The sequence below is a fragment of the Lissotriton vulgaris genome, chromosome 3_1 (genome assembly GCF_964263255.1).
Source record: "Lissotriton vulgaris chromosome 3_1, aLisVul1.2, whole genome shotgun sequence".
Lineage (NCBI taxonomy): Eukaryota > Metazoa > Chordata > Amphibia > Caudata > Salamandridae > Lissotriton > Lissotriton vulgaris.
The window spans coordinates 878784038-878807574 of NC_141689.1; the positions used below are offsets into that span (position 1 = coordinate 878784038).

A 23537-nucleotide genomic window follows, 5' to 3' on the forward strand; every position below is an offset into this window, starting at 1 on the left:
GGCGCAAAATGACCAGCTGGAGTTGGAGTTCCCTTACCAGGATTGTACTTCAAACACACCATACAGTTCTTGACCACATTCTCTGCACATTTAGGGATTCCACTATTCTGCCATACTGGAGCCAACAACTTATAGATCCCTTTCACACTAATGTGAGCCATTCCATGGGCCATTGTCACCACTGCAAGCACGTACGCATCGGGTAACAACCATCTCTGATTTTCTGACAATTCGACCCAACAACCATTCGCATCCAATTTACCCTTGCTTTCTCTCCATTCATTCACCTCTTTCTCTGTGGCTTCAGACTGTATAGACTTCACACTCTCAATGGTGTCTTCACACATGCCAACATCACCAATCCATCTCGCAGGGCCTGCAACATACATTCGACTCATCACATTCCTTGCAGTTTCCTTTGCAACTTCATCTGCAAATGCATTTCCACGACCAACATCATCCGTCACCTTTCTGTGTGCACTGCATTTCACAATCGCAACTTGTAGTGGCAAGGTCAGTGACTCGAGAAGCTCATTTACTAGCTGACCATGTTGTATCTTTGTACCATGCGAAGCCAGGAACCCACGTTCACGCCACAATCGTCCAAAACTGTGAGCCACGCCAAAGGCGTATTGGCTGTCTGTGTACACATTCTCTCTCTTTCCTTTTGCCAACACACACGCTCTTGTAAGTGCAATCAATTCTGCTGCTTGCGCAGAATTGTGTGGGATACGTGCAGCTTCAACAATCGTGTGCAATGTTGTCACAGCATATGCTGCAGTCGTATCACCATTCGGCAACTTGAAACACGAACCATCAACCCATAAGGCATCATTACATTCAGGAAGAGGAGTGTCCTGCAAGTCTACTCTCCCTTTTGTCTCTTCTTCTGTCCTAAAACAGCAGTCATGTTGTTCGACCTCATCTGTCTCTGCTGGAATGGGCAATAACGTGGCTGGGTTGAGTGTATCACACCTCTTTATGTGTATGTGACTCGCTAACGGTGTCAGCTCATAACTTGACAATCGATCACTAGTTAAGTGCTGTGTCCTTGTTCTGTTTAGCAAAATGTCTACTGCATGTGGGACCATAACGACTAGTGTATTATTCATTACTAACCCAGCAGACTGTCGAATACAGACAGCTGCTGCCGCAGTGGACCTCGAACAACTTGGCAATGCCTTAGCTACCAGGTCTAAAGTCGCTGAAAAGCACGCGCATGGATGCTGTTTGTCCCCAAAGGACTGTGTCTGGACTGATAATGCACAACCTTTCTTCTCGTGGACATACAACGTAAAAGGCTTACTGTACTCGGGGGTACCCAACACAGGAGCCGAACACAATGCGTTACGCAATTCGTGAAAACTTTTCTGACACTCTTTAGACCAAGGCACAGGATTGGGTGTATCTTTACATGTTAATGCCACCAATGGTTTGGCCAGTAAAGAAAAATTTGGAATCCACTGTCTACAGTACGATGTGATACCCAAGAAAGCACGCACTTCTCTCTGTGTACTCGGGACACTCAAGTTTACAATTGCCTGAATTCTCTCTGGGGTCAACTTCCTTCCCTCCTTCGATAAGATGTGACCTAAGTAGGTCACTTCTTGTCGACAAAATTGTAATTTCGAAAGAGAGACTTTGTGCTTCATATCACATAGACGACGCAACAATGACAAAGTGGCTTGCTTGCAAATCTCCTCAGTATCTGCAGCGACTAGCAAATCATCGACGTACTGAATAAGAGTCGCGCCATCAGGTAGAACAATCGTGTCAAGCTGTGATTTCAGAGCCTGACTGAATATCGATGGACTTTCACAGTAGCCCTGAGTAGCGCGTTTGAAGCGGAAGCTTCGTCCTCCTAAATTGAAGCCAAAAATATCCCTGCTCTTCTCGGCAATCGGGATGCTGAAGAAAGCATTCTTCAAGTCAATCACCGAGAACCAAGTGGCTGACACTGGAACCATGGTCAATAAGGCAGTGATATCAGGAACAACTGGAAACTGTGGCACAACAATCTTGTTCACTTCTCTAAGATCAATCACAAATCTATACACAGGTGGCTGGGAAGAATCAGTACGCTTCAAAACCGGCAGAACAGGACTATTACAGATGTTTCCTGTTGTCTCTTCAATGACATCTTTCTCAATCAGATCGTAAATAATTGCTAACAACGCTTTTTCACCTTCGCTAGAGATCTTGTATTGGGGAATGCGTGGCAATCTAACATTGGCTTTCAATGTTATAACATATGGCGCTATTTCCAAGAGACCCACATCATTGGATCCAGTAGCCCAGAGTATATCTGGAAGAGAAGACAATTCTGTTGGAATATTTTCCCTTGACAAATACATTGGAGAAACCACTTTCTTACCTAGGGTAAGTTGTACTCCCGAAGGAGAACAGTACAAAGTCGCATATAGTCTCTTTAACAGATCCAATCCCAACAAGTTTTCACCACAACCTGTTGTAAGAATGAGGGGTGCTTCTAATTCACATGGTCCAACAGAAAGGGACATAGGACTAGAGATCGGGTTCCTAACCGGGGCGCCAGAAAAACCTACTGAAACATTCATTTCGCCAGACAAAGGTGCGCCAGGAAGTTTCGAGTGCATAATAGAACTCTTTGTAGCACCAGTATCCAGCAGAAAAGGTTCTGACACACCTGATGTAATCACCTCAACATAAGGTCCATTCTGATCTACTGGAACTGAAACAACTCCCTCTCTTTGTCCATGGCTCCTAGCAATCATTACCCTCATTCTCGTTCTCTGCATAGTAATCATCAGCATAGTACTGAGCTGTCCTAGAAGACGCATTATTCTGTTGGTCAAAGCTGTTCATAGAATTCTGAGGCGGAAAGGGACGAACGTTCTGGGGGAAATTTCCACGGCTCCTACCTCTAGGAGCCTGTTGAACACCTCTACCTCTTGCACCAGAAACACCATTTAAGCGTCGCAACAGAGCCGGATAACTATTCTTGAAATGACCCTCTTCCTTGCAATACGCACACTGATTCGGACCATACGGTAAACGCTGTTGAGAAGACTCATTTCTTTGCGAGTTTCTCGAATACTGCTGAGGTTGCTGATAATCGTGCTGACTAGCAGTACGAGGTGGATAAGCTTGCTGGAGAAGGACTTTAGTTTTCAATTCTTTCGTTTTCTTATCTGCCTTCTCTAGCTCGTCTTTGCGTCTATTCTCATAGTACTGGGCTGTGGCTAGAATCTGCGCTGACGTGGAAACAGCCCAAGCACTCTCGGAATCCTTCAACTTATTACACAGTTCAGGAAGCAAATTATGTACAAATTTGTCTACAAACAATCTCTGGCCACCCTCGGTAGCCATATCCTGACCACTATGATCGACGAAAGTCTCTTCAAACCTCGTGAAAAAGTCAGACACATTCTCATCTTTCTTCTGCTTACATGCAGACAACTTGTCCTAATTCACATGCAATTCGGGCATTAAAGTCTTCATATATGTGATATTTCTACCAGGAAGTTCTGCAGCCAAAGGCTCGGGCTCAGAACCACCAACTTGTCTAGCATCACCAGCAGCAATATTAACCCATGTATCACCTAACTCTTGATCATGATCTGCATGACAAATCTTTCCCCATAAAGGCTGTGGAACAACATTTTCAAACAACATGTCGACATCAGCTAGATTCATGATACAGGAGCTGGCAGTCTGTGATAACTCCTTATAATACCCTGCAGGATTTTTGCGGGGATCAGGCAATGTCTGCTTTAGAGCCAAAACCTCAGATCTTTTCCAAGGGACATGTACCCATACACGCTGAAAATGCGGCGGAATTGCGGGATTCGCATTTGGATCACCTTCCCTCCAAACTGGAGGAACCTCTCTCATGGGATACTGTCGCGCCTTTTTCCTATCTGGCATGTCATACTCAGACAGTAATCTGGAATTGCTTCCCTTACTCCTATAAGACAATAACATCTCAATTGCTGGTTCAACATCAGCACCCACAATCATGCCTTCTCCAAACTTGAATCGCACACGGAATAATTTTTGCATGTTGTACTCTGGATCATTTCCCTTCAAATCTTCACGGAGGTATACACACATCTGTTCGAATACATATCTCTGTGTGGATGCTTCCCACTGACGGAAGACTTCCATGACGGACTGAACGTCATACTTTACAGTATTGGTAACCCAATTACGCGCTAACTCATCCAGTACTTCTCTCTCTTGACGGTCGGGCAGTTGACTCCGCAACTGTCTACGTTCTGTTTTAGGGGTCGTATTAGGCGACCCAAAGAAAGGTGAGAAAAGACCAGTGACAGTGTTTGCTACTCTCTGTCGAACAGACGGAGAAGCTGGTGGAACGGCAGAAACGCCAGAAAAGACAGGCTGATGTAAAGCAGAAGTCGAGGCAGTAGCAGAAAGAGTATTAGGATAAGCAATTGGAGCAGTAGGCGAGGTCGCAGAAAAGGTAGATTGAGTATGTAGCAAAGGCGGCGGCCCTTGAGAGGGCTGCGCCGGAGGAGTTGAAACCAGCTGAAGAGGAGCTTGTGCTTGTGGAAGAACTGAAGTTCGTGCAGCGGGCGTGGTATAACAAAGCGCTGCTGGGGTGCAGTAGCATCTTGTGCATAGGGGGTGGTGAACTCAATAAGTGGGACATTAGAGGATCGCTATCAAGTTTCTCAGTTGATCCTTGTCCTTTACGTGGCAACACTGGGTAGCATTTGTCTACCGCTAACTTCCTACTTCTAAGCATTTGTTCACTCTCTTGCTCTTCCTCATTATCCCTGAATGCAATGGCAGCTTGTACCATTGGCAAACCTCTTTTATTTTTCTTTGCTAATTTCATTTCCTTCTGTTTGGCTTCTTTGCGCCATAGGCGAAAGGAGTCAAACATCGCCGGCCGGGCTTTCTTCTTGAAAAGTTTCACCTCTAGATTATCTAAAATCTCTGTATCCAAGCTACCATATTGTGGCCATTTTAAAACACCATCCTTTCTGGTGTATTTTATCCACACTTCATTATACGTGATAGGGCCTACGCCGTGCTTCACATAGAGCTCATATGTTGGAGTTCCAATTGGAGGAACCGGACACGAATCCTCTAATTGGGAGTCCCTACTACAACCAAGACAAAACAAGTTCCCAAGTCTGCTAAGACCAGGCATCTTCGCTCTCTAGTCTAGCTTCAAACTTCAAAGGATTATCGATTACGATATTTCTCGTGAATACACAAGTCCCTTGGCTTTGGCGCTTGCAAGTTCCAAATCAAAGCGTATCTCAAGGATACCAAAACTAAGAATTAAACTAAGGACTGGGAGACGCTCCACTTATACTTAACTGAAGTGTCGATGACGTCACTAGAAGACTCGTCTATCGTTTCGCTCTACCAAGCATCGATGGGTCCAAAACAGGGCGATAGTCAGGGCAGCAGTCCTTCGTAGCCGTCGGGACGCGGGGAACCTCGCAGCAAAGACCTTCAGAACCACGCCGACATACAGGGGTCGCTGAAGTGGCTGGCCGTCTTCTGGAATTTTCACACGAAGCTCCTCACGAACATCTGGCTTGGACCGACAGCGCTTGATACCGCCCCGAGTTGGGCGCCAAACTGAGGTACCGGGTTTTTAGGGACCCGGCGATGCCAGGGGAAACGCCCAGAGACCTCTTGAGTTCTTCCTGTTCTGGACCACAGAAACACAGAGTCTTCTAGGTGATGTCAAGGATCGAGTTTTATTGGCTGCAACCAAGTAACAAGCGTCCTAGAAGTACAACAGCACGGTGTGTATATTCTCAGGAGACGGTTCGTTTTTACAGTGCCAGCCTTCTCTTTTTATACACAATATTACACTTCAGGCATGAATTCCTAGTTTTACAGTTTGGTCATATACATATTTTCACAACAAAGGAAAAGCAAAGTCATGATGGCCAGCCCATATTTTCGTTTGTCCAGTTTGTGATGGATTACCCGGCCAGGCCCAGAACTTCCATCAGATATCGATGAAACCCCAATAAAATCGGGCACCTCCTCCTTGTAAAACTAGCCATAAAGTAGAAACAGGGACAGGTGTGTGTATGATAAAGCGTGGTTTGTATGCGGTGAATGATTTATGACATGTTGTGCCTTGATGCTAATCTCGCTCGGCCATTGGGTTGGGGACTGCCCGAACAGGTTTGGCTGGAGGCAGTGGAGGCAGCTCGCCCAGGTCACAGAAGAGTCAGGAAAGGTCTACGTGTCCTTTCAGCCCGAATTCGGCCTTGGTCAATTGACTATGTAAGGGCAACCACAAGATGGATGCCGCTCACAAAATGGAACCCGAGGGTTCAAGACAGAAACTACGATTTAAGGGTGATTGCATCACTCGATTATGACGCAAATGCATAGGTATAATGTCCCAATCATTACCGGTCTGTCGATACCAAATTCGTCATGATATGATGATATTTTCTGACACGAGTGCTGGGCTTCTGTACCACATTATAGCAGGGTCCATAATTTTCAGAACCACAATTCTCACCATGTGAATATCCCCCTGCGTCAGCAACATCCTGAAAATTCTTTTTTAGCTCTTCACGCCAACGTGGACGACGTCACAGAAGCACGGCATGGCGCGTGGATCCGCTGACATCACTGACTCCATAATAGGACTCTGTTGTCGACGCTAACGGTTTTTCTTTGGATCCTCAGTAGCTCGTTTGTTACTTTGTTACTGTTGTCTTTTTCGAGTTAAATCTTGTTTCCTGTCGAAATGTCTTTGAGGAAATCTGGGTTCAAGCCTTGTGGGGAGTGCGGAAAGTTGATGTCCATTACGGATCCGCACGAAGACTGTGTGTGGTGTTTGTATTCGGACCACGACGTCCAAGGATGCCCCTGTTGTAAGAAGATGAACCCAAAGGCACTTTGAGAGAGAGAGAGAGGCAAAGCTGCTTGTTGCGAAGTTGAAGGGGAAGAAAGGTAGGAGACGTTCGAGGTCCCGCTCGAGGTCGGCTTTGAGGTCGTCTTCGGGGCATGCTTCTTGATCCAAGAAGAAGCATAAGAAGAAGAAGCACGGGTCTCGACGTCATTCCGAGAGAGAGTCTGATCCGAAGTCGAAGTCTCCAAAACGTCGACATCGGAAGGACTATGTGTCTCCTTCACCTATTGCACCGAATCCGGTAGGTGAGCCTTCTCCTGTGGAGTCTCCGGAGCAGTCTCCGGCTCCAGCGTGGAATCCATCTCCGACTCACTCTCCACCTCGAGAGGAGTAAGAAACTCTATTGCCTGAAGGGTCTTCGACTCCAGCGCGTCATTCATCGTATCCGATTGACCCGATTCCGACTGTTCCTCGACAGGATCAGAAACTGGGGCCTTATCCACCCTTTGCAGGCCCGGGTCAAGACCTGACGCATTATCTGAGTGCAATGTATGGGGTCTTTTCAAGAGCCATGTACCCCTCTGGAGCACCATCTGGTCCCATGGGTCCAATGGCCTTCAATCTGGCGTCCCTCAGTCATATGCACCAGCGCTGTTTATGCCTTTTATGACGGCGACGCCGTCTTGGCATTTCTCGGCGCCGAGGTCATCGACGCTGATTCCATCTTCACCGGTCCCGACTCGACCTCGTACGCTCCAGGCTGTTTCTCCGGATCTGAACACGGCGCCGGCTCCCTCAACGCCGATCCCGAGAATGAGATCTAGGCGGGAGGCTCAAAGGATGCTAGAGGAGCAAAGGTATCGAGCAGAGGAAATGGAGGAAGGAGAGTTACAAGATACTGATGATTTGTTTTATGAACTTAAAGAAGCAAGTGGTTTGGAGTTGTTTGCGGTCCTTCCGTTTGGTCTTACTACTGCACCTTGAGTCTTCACCAAGGTGATGGCTGTGGTGGCAGCACATCTCAGAAGGTCAGGGATACCAGTATTCCCTTATCTGGACGATTGGCTGATCAAAGCCGAATCTCCAGAGAAAGTGCTCCATCATCTGCAAGTCACAACTCAGTTGTTGTACAGATTGGGATTTTCGATAAATGTACCCAAATCTCAAGTGGTGCCCTCCCAGCGCAACCTGTTCATAGGTGCTGTACTGGATACAACTGTGTGTCGGGCATTCCCTCCTCCTCAAAGGATTCGCGACATACAGGAAATGATTCCTTTATTTTACAATGGAGCGGTCGTTCCAGTCCTGAAGGTTCTTCGTCTGCTCGGTCTGATGGCTTCCTGCATTCTGCTGGTCAACCATGCACGCTGGCACATGAGGGAACTCCAGGGGTGCCTCCGCAGGCAGTGGTATCAACACAGCGGAAATCTCAGGGAGTCTGTGAGGGTCTCAAGAGAAGCCGCAGCGGATCTGACTTGGTGGAGTGTGGAAGGCAATCTGTCTCAAGGAAAGCCTTTTCAACTGCCTCCGTCGGTGGCCACAGTGATAACGGATGCATCCACCCTAGGTTGGGGCGCTCATCTCGGGGATCTGGAGATCAAGGGTCTTTGGTCTTCAGAGGAAAGGTTACTCCACTTCAACCTTCTGGAATTGCGGGCGATTTGTTTGGCGCTCAAGACCTTCCTCCCTTCCCTTCGCGTTCAGTCGGTTCAGGTCCTGACGGACAACACGACGTGATGTGGTATGTCAACAAACAGGGAGGAGTGGGATCGCAGTGTCTCTGCAGAGAGGCTCTGCGTCTTTGGTCCTGGGTTCAGGACCATCAGATTTGTCTGATGGCAAATCATCTGGCAGGAGTTCTGAACATACGTGCAGACAGTCTCAGTTGGCAGTTCTCAGCCAACCACGAGTGGAGGCTTCTTCCAGAGGTAGTTTGCCATATCTTTCGGACGCGGGGAACCCCTCAGGTGGAACTGTTCGCCACTCAGGAGAACGCTCACTGCCCGTCATTCTGCAGTCTCCAGTATCCGATGCAGGGACGCGTTTCAGTTGAGTTGGGGCTCACAACTCCTTTACGCTTTTCCTCCCATACTCTTGATTCCTCACGTTCTGAGGAAGATTCGCCAAGACCGGGCCCAAGTCATATTGATCGCTCCAGATTGGCCAAGAAGGGTGTGGTTCACAGATCTACTCCACCTCTCCTCGTGCCCGCCGCTCCGTCTCCCTCTCAGGGTATACCTCCTCTCGTAGTCGCAGGGGCAGGTTCTACACCCCCACCTCCAGACCTTACATCTTCATGCCTGGAGATTAAACGGGGCAACCTGAATTCTTTTTCTCTCCCACCTGATGTGGTGGATGTTATTTTATCGGCCAAGTGGCACTCCACCAAGTTATCTATTCTTATAGGTGGTCCAAGTTTGTCTCATGGTGTGGAGAGAAGTACATTGTGACCCCTTGAAGGCTCGCTTGTCTGACAATCTTCAGTTTGCACTCTTTTTGACTCAGCAAGGTTTTGCTGTAGTGTCAGTGAAAGGGTATCTTTCGGATTTGTTGGCATTTCTTTGCTTGCCAAACCAGCCGTCCTTATTTAAGTCACCTGTAGTTTTAAGATTCTTAAAGGGTCTTACAAATAAATTTCCTCCTACTCCTTTTATTGTGCCTCAATGGGACTTGAATCGTGCACCTTACTTTCTTAATGGGCTCACCTTTCAAGCCCTTGCATAGGTGTCCCTTGAGGTTATTATCTTTTAAAACAGTCTTTCTGTTTGCGATTACCTCAGCAAGGAGGGTAAGTGAGCTTCAAGCTCTAAGTTCAAAACCCCCGTTCTTGACTATTCATGCTGAAAGAATGGTACTCAGGACCAGGGCTGCTTTCCTGCCTAAGGTGATAACTCCCTTCCATCTGGGGCATTCCATTACCCTCCCGACCTTCTATTCCCCCCCTCACCCTTCCATGGAGGAGGAGAGACTTCACCGTCTGGACCCTAAGAGGGCAGTGAGCTTTTACCTTGACAGAACCAGGGAGTTCAGAATTGATGACCAACTCTTCGTGGGTTTCGTTGGCTGCAGGAGAGGCAGAGCGGTGCACAAGCGTATGCTGTCTAGATGGATTGTCTTGTGTATCAAGATATGCTACTCCCTGGCCAGTAAGGAACCTCCAGAAGGTTTGAGAGCTCATTCTACTAGAGCAAAGTCATCTAAATCTGCTTTGTCTAAAGGTGTTCCTGTGGAGGACATTTGCAAGGCGGCAACTTGGGCCTCCCTTTACACTTTCGCAAAGCATTATTCTTTAGCTGCAGAGGTGAGGAGGGACGGACGCTTTGCTCGTTCCGGCCTTCAGGATTTCTTGGTATAGAAGGGTGGACACCCTCCTCCGGGAGTGGGACTGCTGTGGGAGTCTATTCACTAGGTGAGGAATCCACTGGCAGATGTATCCATCAGAAAAACAAGTTACTTACCTTCGGTAGTGCTTTTTCTGGTGGATACAGTATCTGCCTGTGGATTCCTCACATGCCCACCCGCCTCCTCGTTATCCACCCTTGTATACCTGTATTTATGGCAATGTATGTTGCCTTTAAAAGAAGTGTATTATTCCATATGCTTTCCTAAATTGTCTTCACACTGTGTGTGTTACCTTGATTATTTTGTACTGTGTCCACTGTATATATATATATATCTACTGTTATCGGTCCGTCCGTGTGCCTCGAGGGCACGGAAAAAAGGGCGGAATTGATGTCCTATTATGGAGTCTGTGACGTCAGCGGAGCCGCACCCGATGCCGTGCTTCTGTGACGTCGTCCACGCCAACGTGAAGAGCTACAAAAGAATTTTCCGGATGTTGCTGACGCAGGGGGATATTCACAAGGTGAGGAATCCACAGGCAGATACTGTATCCACCAGAAAAAGCGTTACCGAAGGTAAGTAACTTGTTCATCTCGACGATTGATTGTTGAAGGCGGGCTCGCCCCAAACAGTTGTCTCCCACCTCCAGACTACGTCCGACGTCCTGCACTCGCTGGGGTTCTCCATCAACGTGCCGAAGTCACACCTGTGCCCCTCTCAGAAGCTCCTTTTCATCGGAGCGGTTTTGGACTCTGCGCAGTTTCGGGTTTTTCAGCCTTTATCCGGAGTTTCGGCCAGATTGACGCTGCGGCTCCTGGGGCTGATGGCATCCTGCATCCTTCTGGTGCATCACACCAGGTGGGGGATGGGGGCTCTGCACTGGGACCTGAAGTTTCAGTGGGCTCAGAATCCTTGTGATCAAAGTGGAGAGAAAGAGATGCAAGTAAAGAAAAACATTATTTTCTTCATAAACCCCTCACTCACCACCCTGGTTGGTGACATGCTTCATCATCGGGGTCCACCCGAGTGACTGAGTGTCACTCAGGTGTGCTGCGATGCCTGCAACTGCAGAGGAGCTGGTGATTTTGTGAGTCTGTGAAAAGTGATAGTGGATTAAAATGTGTACTGCATGTACTCCCTAAATGCTTTTATTCTAGAGTCATGTGTCACAAATAAAATCGAGTGAGGTACTTGTACTGGTGTGTATTGACCGAGAGTACCAGAATTAAAATGTGAATATGGTCAACATGTTTCAACCGGTTTGTTCTTTGTTAGGTTTTCATCAGGACCAATGTGAAGAAGAGTCGGGAGGTATACACACGCTAAGGTGCACCCTTCCCTGGCTCAAATCTGTGCTAAACTGTGTACTTACATTTTAGTATGCTTATATCCTTCTGTGTAAGGAATTTCTGGAATGATAAAGTAAAACATAGTAGTTGCTCATTTGTATATAATCTTTTAGTGACGTTTCACCCAAAGAGTGCATTCATTTTTTACCGGTTTATTTTTCGCCACATGCATTGTGGATGTGCATGCTGCAACATTCACTTCCATACACTTTGCAGCGTTGTGTGGCAAGTTGTCGAACATGTAATTAGTGAAAAAACATAACCACTAAGCAGTGCTCATTTATTCAGTGGGTGTCATGCAGTCCTAATACATTTCTAGGAGCGCTATTTACACAGTGAAAGTGGTTCAAGTGTTCACTATGTGTTCCTTTATCCCGGCATGTCGTTGTGTATAAATCCTATCCACTCAAAATTTCAGTGTTTGAATGGTGAATAATATGCGTTTATTTGGACATACTCAAATTGAACTTCCTTGTGGCAAGAATCAATGTAACGGGTGAAGGCATACCGTGGTAATACACGTAATCATTAGATTAGTGTGAAGAGACCAAGGGTATCTTTGACCTATGTTTCCTAAACAGAGATAGTACACTCAACAAAGCATCGAACTTCTAGCTAATTTTAGCTGGACCCCATGGAGACCGTGCGGGGGCCTGTAAGTGAGCGTTCTGTTGGCGAGACAACAGAAAATCCGTCGGACAATGTCGATATTTGATCGTAGTAGACTACAGTGCGGACCGCAAACCCAAAACCCAGCCACTTACTTGTCACTTAATGGCGGCCGCCATAATCCTGTCTCAAGATCACACGGGGTCCCGTCGATGCCAGTGGACGTCCTGCGGTCTGTTTCAAAAGGCCGGTTTTGTGGCGCGGGCGGCGGCCAAGTGTACCTCGTGCGTCGTGATCAGCTGATCACGGCGGTGGGAGGGCATGCGTCTGATCCCAGGTTTACGTTGTTAGCAAGGGGTCGTATCGACAATACCCTCAGTTCAAACACATTGTTCAACTTTATTAGTCCCCGTAGATGATTATTGATAAGGGGGCCGAGAGGGGCGAAATTTGTATGCCACTAATAGGTTTCTCAACAAGTTGAAACGGAAATCAGGAATAATTGTAGTAACACAAAGAGGAAGTCACAGAACAAATAAATCTGTGTGTAAGCCTGTAACTGCATTGCTGCACAGGATGATAGTTTTTTGTCGCTGTTAATTATTATTTAGACAGCAGCTCTACCCAGGGGTGTAAGAAAGTTGGAATGGCTCACTCTAGTACTGATTTTACTAGAATTTCACCATGGGGTGGAATGGGAAGGGAACACTGCCTATGATCGTTAATCACTATTCCTAAGGACAGAAGCAGCTTATTTATTGGTATTCAGTATTACTTATCTTTTTCTGACAGTGTACCAAGGTATGTTGTCATTCAGGATGGACACGCTGGTTGACAGTCTGTATACCCAGCGTTGTTCTTTTTCAAAGAGACATTGTGTGAGATGTTCTCCTGATTTTACTACTTCTATTACAGTCCACCGTATGTCATTGGTGGTGTGATTCATGGTAAGAAAATGTTCAGTCAGTCTGGTGGTTATCTTTTTGCACCTGATCGTGCTTCTGTGTTCGCAGATGCGTTGTTTGACTTTTCTCCCTGTCATGCCTACGTATCGTAGACCACACGGACACGTGATGAGATATACGACATTATGGCTATTGCAATTGGTGTGAGACCTTTCTGTCCAGATCTTATCCGCCTCTAAATTCAGTGTTTTCGTCGCCGTGGTTAAATGACACACGCTGCAGTTACCACATGGGTAGTGCCCAGTGACTCTGGGGAGGCCCCAAGCGCTAAGCACTGTTGTGTTTTCCTCCATAGCATGTTGTCTGGGGCATGTGTTCACCAGTGTGTCCTTGATACTCCTTGCTCTTTTAAATGAAAAAAGGGGGTTCATCCCAATGGAGATGTCTGGTATGGAGTATGCTCCAGTTTTTGTTTATCGATTTCCTCATAAGATTTGATAGGGTATTGTATGTGGTTACACACGTTAAAGGTAGTTCCTTCACCTCCCTGACTTTGTCCTCTAGGAGCGCTTCTCTTGGTTGGTTCCTTGCTCGTTTTTGATACTTCCTCAGGATATGACTAGGGTATCCTCTGTCTGAAAGTTTCACCGTCAGGTCATTGGCCTGGGTGCGGTAGTCTTGAATTTTGCTACAATTCCTTCTTAGACGGAGGAACTGACCGTATGGAAGATTCTCCTTCAGTGTTTTCGGATGGAAGCTTTCATATCTCAAGGAATTGTTTTTTGCTTTGGGCTTGTGGTGGGTTCTGGTTTTGAGGCCCCCTTCTTCTTTTGTGACCACCAAGTCAAGGAATATCATAGATTTCCTGTCCACTATGTGGGTAAATTTCAAATTGTTTTCGCGGGTGTTTAACCACGTGATGAATTCTCCCAGGGTGTCTTCTGCTCCTTGCCAAATGGCAAGGACTTCATCAGTATATAGTTTCCAAAATACGATATGTTCTGCAAAGGGGTTGCCCTCGCCCAGAATGTATGTCTTTTCAAAAGCAAAGAGATACAGCCCGCTACACTCGGGGCGAAGGTGCTCCCCATAGAAGTACCTCCAGTTTGTAAGAATAGGCTGCCCTCAATATCAAAGTAATTTATTTTCAACGCTAGAGTGGTGCACTCCAGAACAAATTGTTTAGGTGCTTGGTATGACCATACGGTTTCCTCAAGCACTCTACTTAGCACCTCTAGCGTTCTGTCCTGGGGAAGGCTAGTATAGAGGCCCTCGATGTCAAAACTGACAAGGATTGTTGTATCATCAGTTTGAATGTCTTTGAGGAGGGCTAGAAGGCTTTTTGTGTCCCGTAGGTAGGTTTCAGTTCTCTGTACTATCTTTTTGAGAAAGCAATTGCAGTACCTGGATAAAGGCTCCAGTAGGGAGCCAATGCCTGACAAAATTGCCAGGAGGGAGCCAATGCCTGACACAATTGGTCTCCCTGGTGGGGAGATTTTATTTTTGTGCATCTTTGGTTGTACGTAGAAGTGTGGAATCTTTTCTTCACTAGTGGTGAGAAAATCTGCCTGTTTGCTGATGTAGCAACGTGATTATGCCATATCCACCAATGCCCTTATTTCCTGTTTCAGTTCTTGTGTAGGGAGTACGTATATGTTTTCACATATGAAAACCTTTTCAGGTCTTTCTGAAATTTTTGTGCTTTTTGTTTTGTGAGGCCTTCTTTATATTCATTAAGTTCTTTATTTATTTCTTCCAATCTCTTCTTATAGCCAGTGATTGTCGTTTGTATATGGCTTTCTGTCTGTTGGATCTCTATAAGGATGGCCTCTGACAGTCTGACTGCCATTTTTATAATCAGTACCATCCAGTCGCGTGTGCAGTGCCACGCGATCTGGGCCCAGTCCTGTCTAAATATGGGGGTCATTCTATAAGAAGAGATTGGAAGAAAGAAAAAAAAGAACTTACCGCTATTGGGTCAGCGGCAGATCCCTCTCCCTAACCCAACCGGAGCACAAAGTATTGACGGATGCGTCCCTCCTGGGATAGGGGGGCCACATGGGAGAGGTGAAGATCAGAGGCCTCTGGTATCCGGCAGAGTCCTGGCTCCATATCAACCTTCAGGAGCTGCGGGCGATACGACTTGCACTGAAGGCATTCCTTCCCTCTGTCCGGGGAAGTGTAGTGCAGGTGCTCACAAACAACACCCCCGCCATGTGGTACTGCAACAAACAAGGCGGGTGAGGTCGTAGACCCTTTGTCAGGAGGCTCTGCACCTTTGGACATGGCTGGAACACAAGGGCGTCACCCTGGTGGTTCAACACCTGGCAGGTTCCCTGAACGCTAGAGCGGACTAACTCAGCCGCCGGTGCATGATGGATCACGAATGGCGTATGAGCTCGGACGTGGCACAAGTTCTCTTTATGCAGTGGGGAGAGCCTTGGTTCGATCTATTAGCCACCGAAGAGAACGCGCAATGTCATCAGTTCTGCGCGTTGGAATTTCCAAGGCGGCACTAGCTCGGCGGCGCTTTTCAGCGCGAGTGGAGCTGCGGTCTGTTGTACGCCTTTCCGCCTATACCACTTCTGCCCAGAGTGCTGAAGAAGATCAGGCAAGACCGAGCCCAAGTCATCCTTGTGGCTCCAGACTGGGCACGAAGATACTGGTATCCTGAGCTACTCAGCATGTCAGTCGATCCCCCGATTCGTCTGCCTCTTCAGGAGGACCTTCTGTTGCAGCAGCAGGGGACGGTCCTCCACCCGAACCTGTCCAGTCTCCACCTACATGCGTGGAGATTGAGCGGCGGCAGTTGAGGCCATTTGACTTGCCTCCTGAAGCCTGTGATGTGATTCTTGCAGCCAGGCGTCCCTCCACAAAAACGGTATACGCCTGCAGGTGGAACAAATTTGTGGCATGGTGCACAGCAAAGGCTTTGGATCCAATTTCTGCCCCCCTTTCAGAGGTTCTCCTCTTACTTCTTTCTCTTTCCCAGCAGGGCTCTGCTCTGGGCACTATCAAGGGCTGCCTCTCGGCCATTTCAGCCTTCTTAAGGCTTCCAGATCAGCCTTCTCTTTTCAAGTCCCCTGTTGTAAATAGATTCTTGAAAGGCATCACACACGTTTCCTCCGGTTCCCTTTGTGATGCCTCAGTGGGACTTGAATCTTGTACTTGCGTAACTGATGTACGCTCCCTTTGAGCAACTTCATAACTGTCCTCTTCGTCTCCTAACTCTTAAGACTGCATTCCTGGTTGCCATCACCTCTGCCAGGAGAGTGAGTGAGCTCCAGGCTCTATCTTCTAAACCTCCTTTCCTCTCTGTCCTTCCGGATAAGGTTGTCTTGAGGACTCGTCCTTCTTTCCTGCCCAAGTTGGTCACAGCCTTTCATATTGGGCAGTCCATCACCTTGCCCACCTTCTTTCCGCCTCCGCATCCCATCGAAAGAGGAAGAGAGGCTCCACCGTCTGGACCCAAAACGTGCGCTCTCCTTATATCTAGATCGCACACGCCAGTTCCGGGTGGACGACCAGCTCTTTGTTGGTTACGTGGGCGCTAAGAAAGGACTGGCGGTGCACATGCGGACCATCTCTTGGTGGGTCGTCTTGTGCATCAAGGTTTGCTATTCCTTGGCGAAAAAGGAGCCTCCTGTGGGGCTGAGCGCCCATTCCACTCGGGCCGCGCGGCTACTACTGCACTGGGTCGGGGAGTTCCCTTGCAGGACATCTGGCAGGCAGCAACGTGGGCCTCGCGGCACACATTCGCTCTGCCTGGATAGCCAAGTCCAGAGAGATGGCTTTTTCAGCCATTCCGTTCTCCAGGACTTTATGGTGTGATCTTGGTTCGCAGACCCACCGCCGGGGTTGGTATTGCTGGGGTATCTATTCTAAGGTAAGGAATCTAACACTAACGTGTTTCTTTCAGATGCACAAGTTACTTACCTTCGGTAACGATATATCTGTAAGAAACATTAGTTAGTGTTAGATTCCTTACCGCCCCACCCATCCCCCCGTTCTGCTAACCGATATCTAGGGTTAAGGACATCCCTTTCAGGGCCCTAGTTTCATGGCACCAGTGTCGGTTTCTATCATGACTCTGCGTTCCTGGCGTGGAAAGCTATGTACAGAACTGACGTCAGTGCGCAAGGGCGGCGACTAAGTACTCTGACGACGTCATCCCGGCGATCACGCCGACGACGACAGACGCGGAGCCGCAGACGACGCCTACCGACGTGAAAGGGTACTGCTGACCGAAACTTTCCGGATCCAGTCTGACACCTGGGGATGTTCTAAGGTAAGGAATCTAACACTAACTAATGTTACAGATATATCGTTACCGAAGGTAAGTAACTTGTGCGCCAGGTAATTTACCAATACTTGTGATTTCATAATTGCTTTAATTGCTGATTATGAGGAATTAGCTGCCCATGTTGCAGGAAGTACAAGATTGTATACAGCATCATGCAAACAGTTAATGCCAGGATTTTTGTTTGACCCGTTAGTCTTTGATGTGTAAGAATACTCCTTTTAACAAACATTGCTTGTTTGTAACTTGCTGACAATACTTTAGGAAGGCGGCTTTACAAGATGAATCTTTTCAGAGCAGCCTCAATTCCAGGCCTAATTGTGAAGTAGGCATGCCCATCAGGAGATAGAAAATTGCCCTGAATACCTTTCCTTGTAATAAGTTCCACATTTTAGCAAAACTAAAGGGAAAAGCTTCCTAACAATATTTGGTTTTTATAACCTTATTGGTTCCAAGGAAGGGGAATGTTATTTGGCATGCAGCCTGCATAAGACAAATGCCCCTATGTCTTTTAAGGAGAACAGATGACATCGCAGAGAGCCCTTAACTGTCATTCAGACAGCTAGATATTTATATGCTGGAAAGTAGTTTCATTTCAGATAATTAAAATATCAAGAACTATTTTTTTTCTACCAAACATCATAACCTGTGTTTTGATGTTATTTGCAATCAATGTTTACCTTATTGTACTTGTACAGCTTCCACGTCATCCTCTGTAGGCCAGTGCTCGTACAGTACTATATTATCTTGTAGGAAGTGTATATGTTGCACCTTGATTTTTTAGGTGGAAATGCTCTTCCTTTTTGCAGGATGCTGCCATGATCTGCACTTTGGCGGCTGAACAGCAGGGCCTCTAATATGCATCGCTCCTCAGTCCTTTACTTGTTTGAATGCCCTTTGATACCCATTTACCAGCTTCATCCTTAGCCATACATCTGAATATAGAGAAACAAAGCCTCTTAACATTGCTTTTAGTATACCCCAGGCCACAGGTTAGCTCCATAAGCGGGAACAATCCAAGGACAATGTTACTATATTATCCACAGTACTGAACTTAAGCCTGAAACTTGTTTGATAAAATGGAATTCTGTCCACCCAAATGTCTAATTTTGGTATTAAAATCCTAGCGTAATCTTTGGTGTGTATATCTAAAAGAGTGATTAAGGTTGTAATTTTTTAGATTATACGTTTTGTCTTCATATTTTTTTAAGCGGTGTACAACTAGGCCCCACCAGGAGTGTAGAACCATTGAGATCAATAGTGAGGTAATCTGTATCTGATATAAATAGGAAACCTTGAGATCAGTTAGGGGCACGTGCTCTGGTAGATCAGTTAGGGACACGTTTTCCATTGTAGACTTTCATTATTCAATGCCCTTTTAATAGTGTTGGAGTTGAATAGTTCTTCTGTAGCTTAGTCTCTGTTAGTGTAGGAGCTGAATATGAGGCATTTTCAAAGTCAACCCCTTGTATGAAATATGGTTTTGTAATGTGGGTCTCCCATTCTAGAATACCCCACTGATATTTCTGGAATTTGCTCTGATCTTAAAATAGTGATAACGTATAAACGACTTGCCATTGTGTGTTGTAATATCTTTTTGTCTCCCACACCTTTAGTGTAACATTTTCTGGCGATGATCAGTTTACATTTGGGCGAAGTTGTTACTATTTTTCTTTAGTTTTCTCTGAAGAGCTCTGAGTCCAGATCTAATTTTTTTAGATGTATACTATAACAGCCTTTCAGTGAGGAATGGCATGGTTGTCCTGCTATAGCTTTTTTTTTACTTTTCCATGGGCTAGAAATTGATTTAGTCAATGACTTACCTGAAACAATAATACTAAAACCTTGACAGACTCATTACTAGTGACATTTGTTTCCATTAATTCTATTGTGCAAGTTAATGAATTTCATATTTTACATTTATTTGTTGAATGAAATCCCCAGCTGATTTTCTTAAGTTGCTGTTGAACCTCCATGTTTTGCAATAACCTGTAGTATATCTGTGGCTAGAGAGATACAGTTAAAATAAGCTTCTATGGGGAAATGGTTGCTTTCTCTTCTATTAACTACCTCAAAATCAGTACACAGGATAACAAGAGGCAAAGAGAAACAAAAGTAAACCAATACTGTCCACCTACCACAGTAGTTGTGCATATTTCAAAATGGTAGATCAGATTTTGTATGACTGTTCGGTGGTCTGAGGTGTACGGCATGAAAAAAGTTCACTAATACTCTTCACCAAAATCACAGTTATGTTGAATGCGGTACATGCTATTAATATTAACTTGAATGCTCTTAAGGTCATCAATATTACTCAGTCCAACCAGTGCTCTTTGAAGGAGCCCGCAATTGCTGAAACTAACTAGCTTCAGTCCCCTATTTGTATGTGAGTGAACGAATGGAATACCTTTTTCTCAAATCCTAGTCCATGCATGTAAGGGTCTTCCAGCCCGGGGGGGGGGGGGGGGGGGGGGCTCTGAATTTGATTCATGGCCCCCTACCCTCGGTGATTGTTTTTTTGTTTTTGCACTGGATATGAATAAACCACTGTACATTTTTCATCTTACTTTTTCAGAATTGTAGTGCCACATGTGGCAAAGGTCTCTTTAAAGCTCAGCACAAGTCAGCATCTTCACTAAATACCTCTGATATATGAACTACACGTATGTCTTGAGGAAAGCAAATTCTAGACAGGGACAAAGTTCCCATTTTGTTGAGGACAATGGGTCCGATTCACAGAACTAACTTAAGACAAAATCCTAAACTTTTGGTATTCACAGAAGTTAGGAGTCCTAACTTTAGGACTCCTAAATGCCTTCTGTGAATACCCAAAGTCTTAAAGTTAAGATTTTTCTCAGTTTAGGAGTAGTAACGTTAGGACTTCTAACTTTAGTACTTCTAAATGGTATACAACGTTTAGCACACATTTTTTACCACGCACTACCCTTACAACGCAGGCATTACCACGCATACCATTACAACGCATTGCGCTGGGGGGCGCTCTAGGATAGGGAATAAGTTTAATTTTATATCCAACACCTTCCCTAGTGTCCACGGGGACTGGAGTTGGAATATAAAATTATACTTACCACTATCCAGCACCTCAAAGCGCTATGCGTTGTAACGGTATTCGTTGTAAATACCGCGTTGTAATGGTATGCGTGGTAATAGTATGCGTGCTAACGTCATACATCCCTTCTAAATGCCTTCTGTGAATACCGGACGTCCTAAAGTAAGGATTTTTCTCAGTTTAGGAGTAGTAAAGTTAGGACTCCTAACTTTAGGACTCCTAAACTGAGAAAAATCCTAACTTTAAGACTTTCGATATTCACAGACGGCATTCAGGACTCCTAACTTCTGTGAATACCGAAATGAGTAAGTGCCTTCTGTGAATACCAAAATGAGTAAGTGCCTTCTGTGAATACCAAAATGGTAGTAAGTTGGTAGTAAGTTTAGTATTTTGTCTTTTTAGTTCTGTGAATCGGGCCCCATGTTTTGTTTCATCATAGAAGTTGTCAGTGATACCTGTGTTTTTTATTTAATTCCAGAACTACCCAGATTCTTTTATTGAATCATTGATTTCTCCAGTGAAAATAGTGCAATCTTATTTGATTTTCTTACCCTTCCAAATTCTGGTTTATTCGTATTGTGAGGGTGTGGCTTATTATTGGGGTCTTCCACATTAGCACGTTGCTAGACTGCCCCTGTATTTACAGGTTTTTGCCTGTCAAATTCTGAATCCATTCCAGGAAGACCCAAACCAACTCCTATGGTTGCCTGCATATTCATAATCTGTGGCATGGGCCATGAGGGCCTAGTGGGTTCTGATGTCTATAAACTTGCTGGTGGCAATTTACCAATTAAAGGGGATTTAACTAATTTGGCAGTAGAATCTAGCCAGGCAGGTGATTTGGAGCACCAGCGGAATGATTGACTTTTTCTGTAACCTAAGATTCTGTCGTAAATAGTAGAAACAGCTTTTTGTTTACTTCCCTAGTAGTGGCATGTTTTCAATTCTTTTAATGCCTTACTTCTAATTAATTTGAATTGTTTGTCCGCTTTTTCTTCTCTTTTTCACCAAGTTTTCCATTTTTTTCGCAGTGGAATTAACTATCTGTAATCCCATATCACTTCATGATGTGAAGTTAGAATCTTTACTGTAATGATTAACAACTGCAACAACCTACAAAGTTATCCTCAAAGGATGCTCAAATGCAATTAAGAAAGGAGTTAATGGTTGCAAAAGATTCTACTTTTGCTTTTAGGTGGTTAATTACACCTCTAAGCTAACCACCTAATTTGCAAAGACTACATAAAATCAGTCTGTAACTGCAGCTTATTATTTGATAAATATCAGCCCTCCTCAAGTTCTACAAATTAACAGTGAACATATCTAATTGAGTAAGATGATCTGTAGAAAAGCTAAGTCTTTGCAACCATCTTTTAGACAATATGCGACATCATCTAATTTTGTTAAAAACAGTTCCTTTATTTGAAGATCATCTTTTAACTAAAACCTGCTTGCAGCCTGAACATTATTCTTTTTGTAGTCAACACATTTTGTTCTCTTGGAACTAATTCATCCTTCTAGGTCACACTATCTCTGGTCATTACACAATATATGGCATCCAAAATTGTCTCCTACAATCCAGAAGTATCCTTGAAGATCAAAAAATACTCTTGTTCCATTTGCATATGTATAAACTTCAGTATCCTGTGTTTGGTAGGAGCGGTAGTCACTTCTCTGTTCCCTCTTATTGTTTCTGGACAGTCCTGTATAATTTGGACTCTCGACACCGACAACTCTGGTTATGGTGCCCCTTCATGCCTTATTCCCAGTACTCCTGGTCCTCACCATGCTAGGCCCAGTGTTGTTGCTCTTGTTTCTTCTTTTCGTCTGATTTCTACTACTGATGACCGAGAGCCTGGTGCTTGTTACTGCGGCTCTGGAACGACTTATCCTAGTTCAGTTCCTGCTGTTTTCTGGTCTTCCTTGTCCTGTCCTTCCCTTATTTTCTCTTGCCTGTGGTTCTTGATCTTCTGTTGAATATTAACCCCTCTGTCAAATCCTTCTACTTAACCATTGATTCCGAACCGAACCAGAAAATATAAGTAAATTCAGTAAGTAAAAATGTAAACTTACAACGAAGTTCAAGAGACCTAAGCAGACTGCTAACCAACGTGCCACCAGTTAGAGTGGAAGAGGGTTGGGCAGTTTTTGGATTGACTCTGTTTTGTAGTGCATTAAAACAGAATAAAAACGATTTAGAAAAAAATGCAAACTTACAACTGACATTCGTAAAATTTGGCATTTCATCCAGAGGAAAGATCGGAAAAACATAGTCCAAACGATACTTAATTTTAGAGTTTAATGATGAGTGACCTACTCAGTTGCTTCCCACAGGCTGAATTCACTGCCTTCAATGCAGTTCCACAATCTGCTGTCAAGCCTATCTTTGGTATTTCCAAGACCCTAAAAAGCCACCCAATTGGCCTGCTCACTCAGTTGAGAAGGCCCACTGCTAGTTAGGGTTCAGATTCCTACTATCCGACCCTGGTTTGAACCCGTGCCTTCATGTGACTGACAGCTTTCCTGAAAAAGAGCTTTTATGATTCCCATTGAGGATGTGTTCAAAACTTTGGTTTTCGAACATTGAGCTCTAGAATGTTTTCCCAGTAAACCCCATGGGCCCCTATGACAAGCACTTGCTAACTTGAGCACAGAGAACACTCAAGATATGACACACACATCTCGCTTAGCTTACATGGAGAGAATGTTTGTTAGTTGCATAAAACCAGCTTAGGGCTGTCAGACATTTTTTTATCGTCATCCGCTACTGGCACATTTTCACCCAGTGCGCGCGCACAAAAAATCCACACTGTTATTTTTATAGCTTTATTTAAAACCAATATTAATGCAGAAAAAATGTAAATTTATTTTTGCAGTTATCAAAAAAAATGTACCAAACCTCAGTTGATTAGTTTATAGAAATTATGAAAACAGGTAATATGTTACTTGTCGAGGATCTCTACACTTCTAATCTTAGCTAATAAAAGGTATTCCATTGTATCAGGGTCCAGTATTTAGATGTTGTTGGAGCATAGCTGAACTTCATTTATTTTCCAGCCCTCAACCTTACAGTCTGAAAGACAAAGCTGAATTGTTTCTGGTCCCCCTGTTAAGTAATGGC

General features: G+C 45.1%; 1 protein-coding gene across 1 annotated transcript in view; it reads left to right on the forward strand.

The window, feature by feature from the left end:
• The window catches only part of TUT7 (terminal uridylyl transferase 7), a 1558036-nt gene that overhangs the window by 598822 nt on the left and 935677 nt on the right, over nt 1-23537 (forward strand). The gene's annotated exons all lie outside the window — the stretch shown is intronic.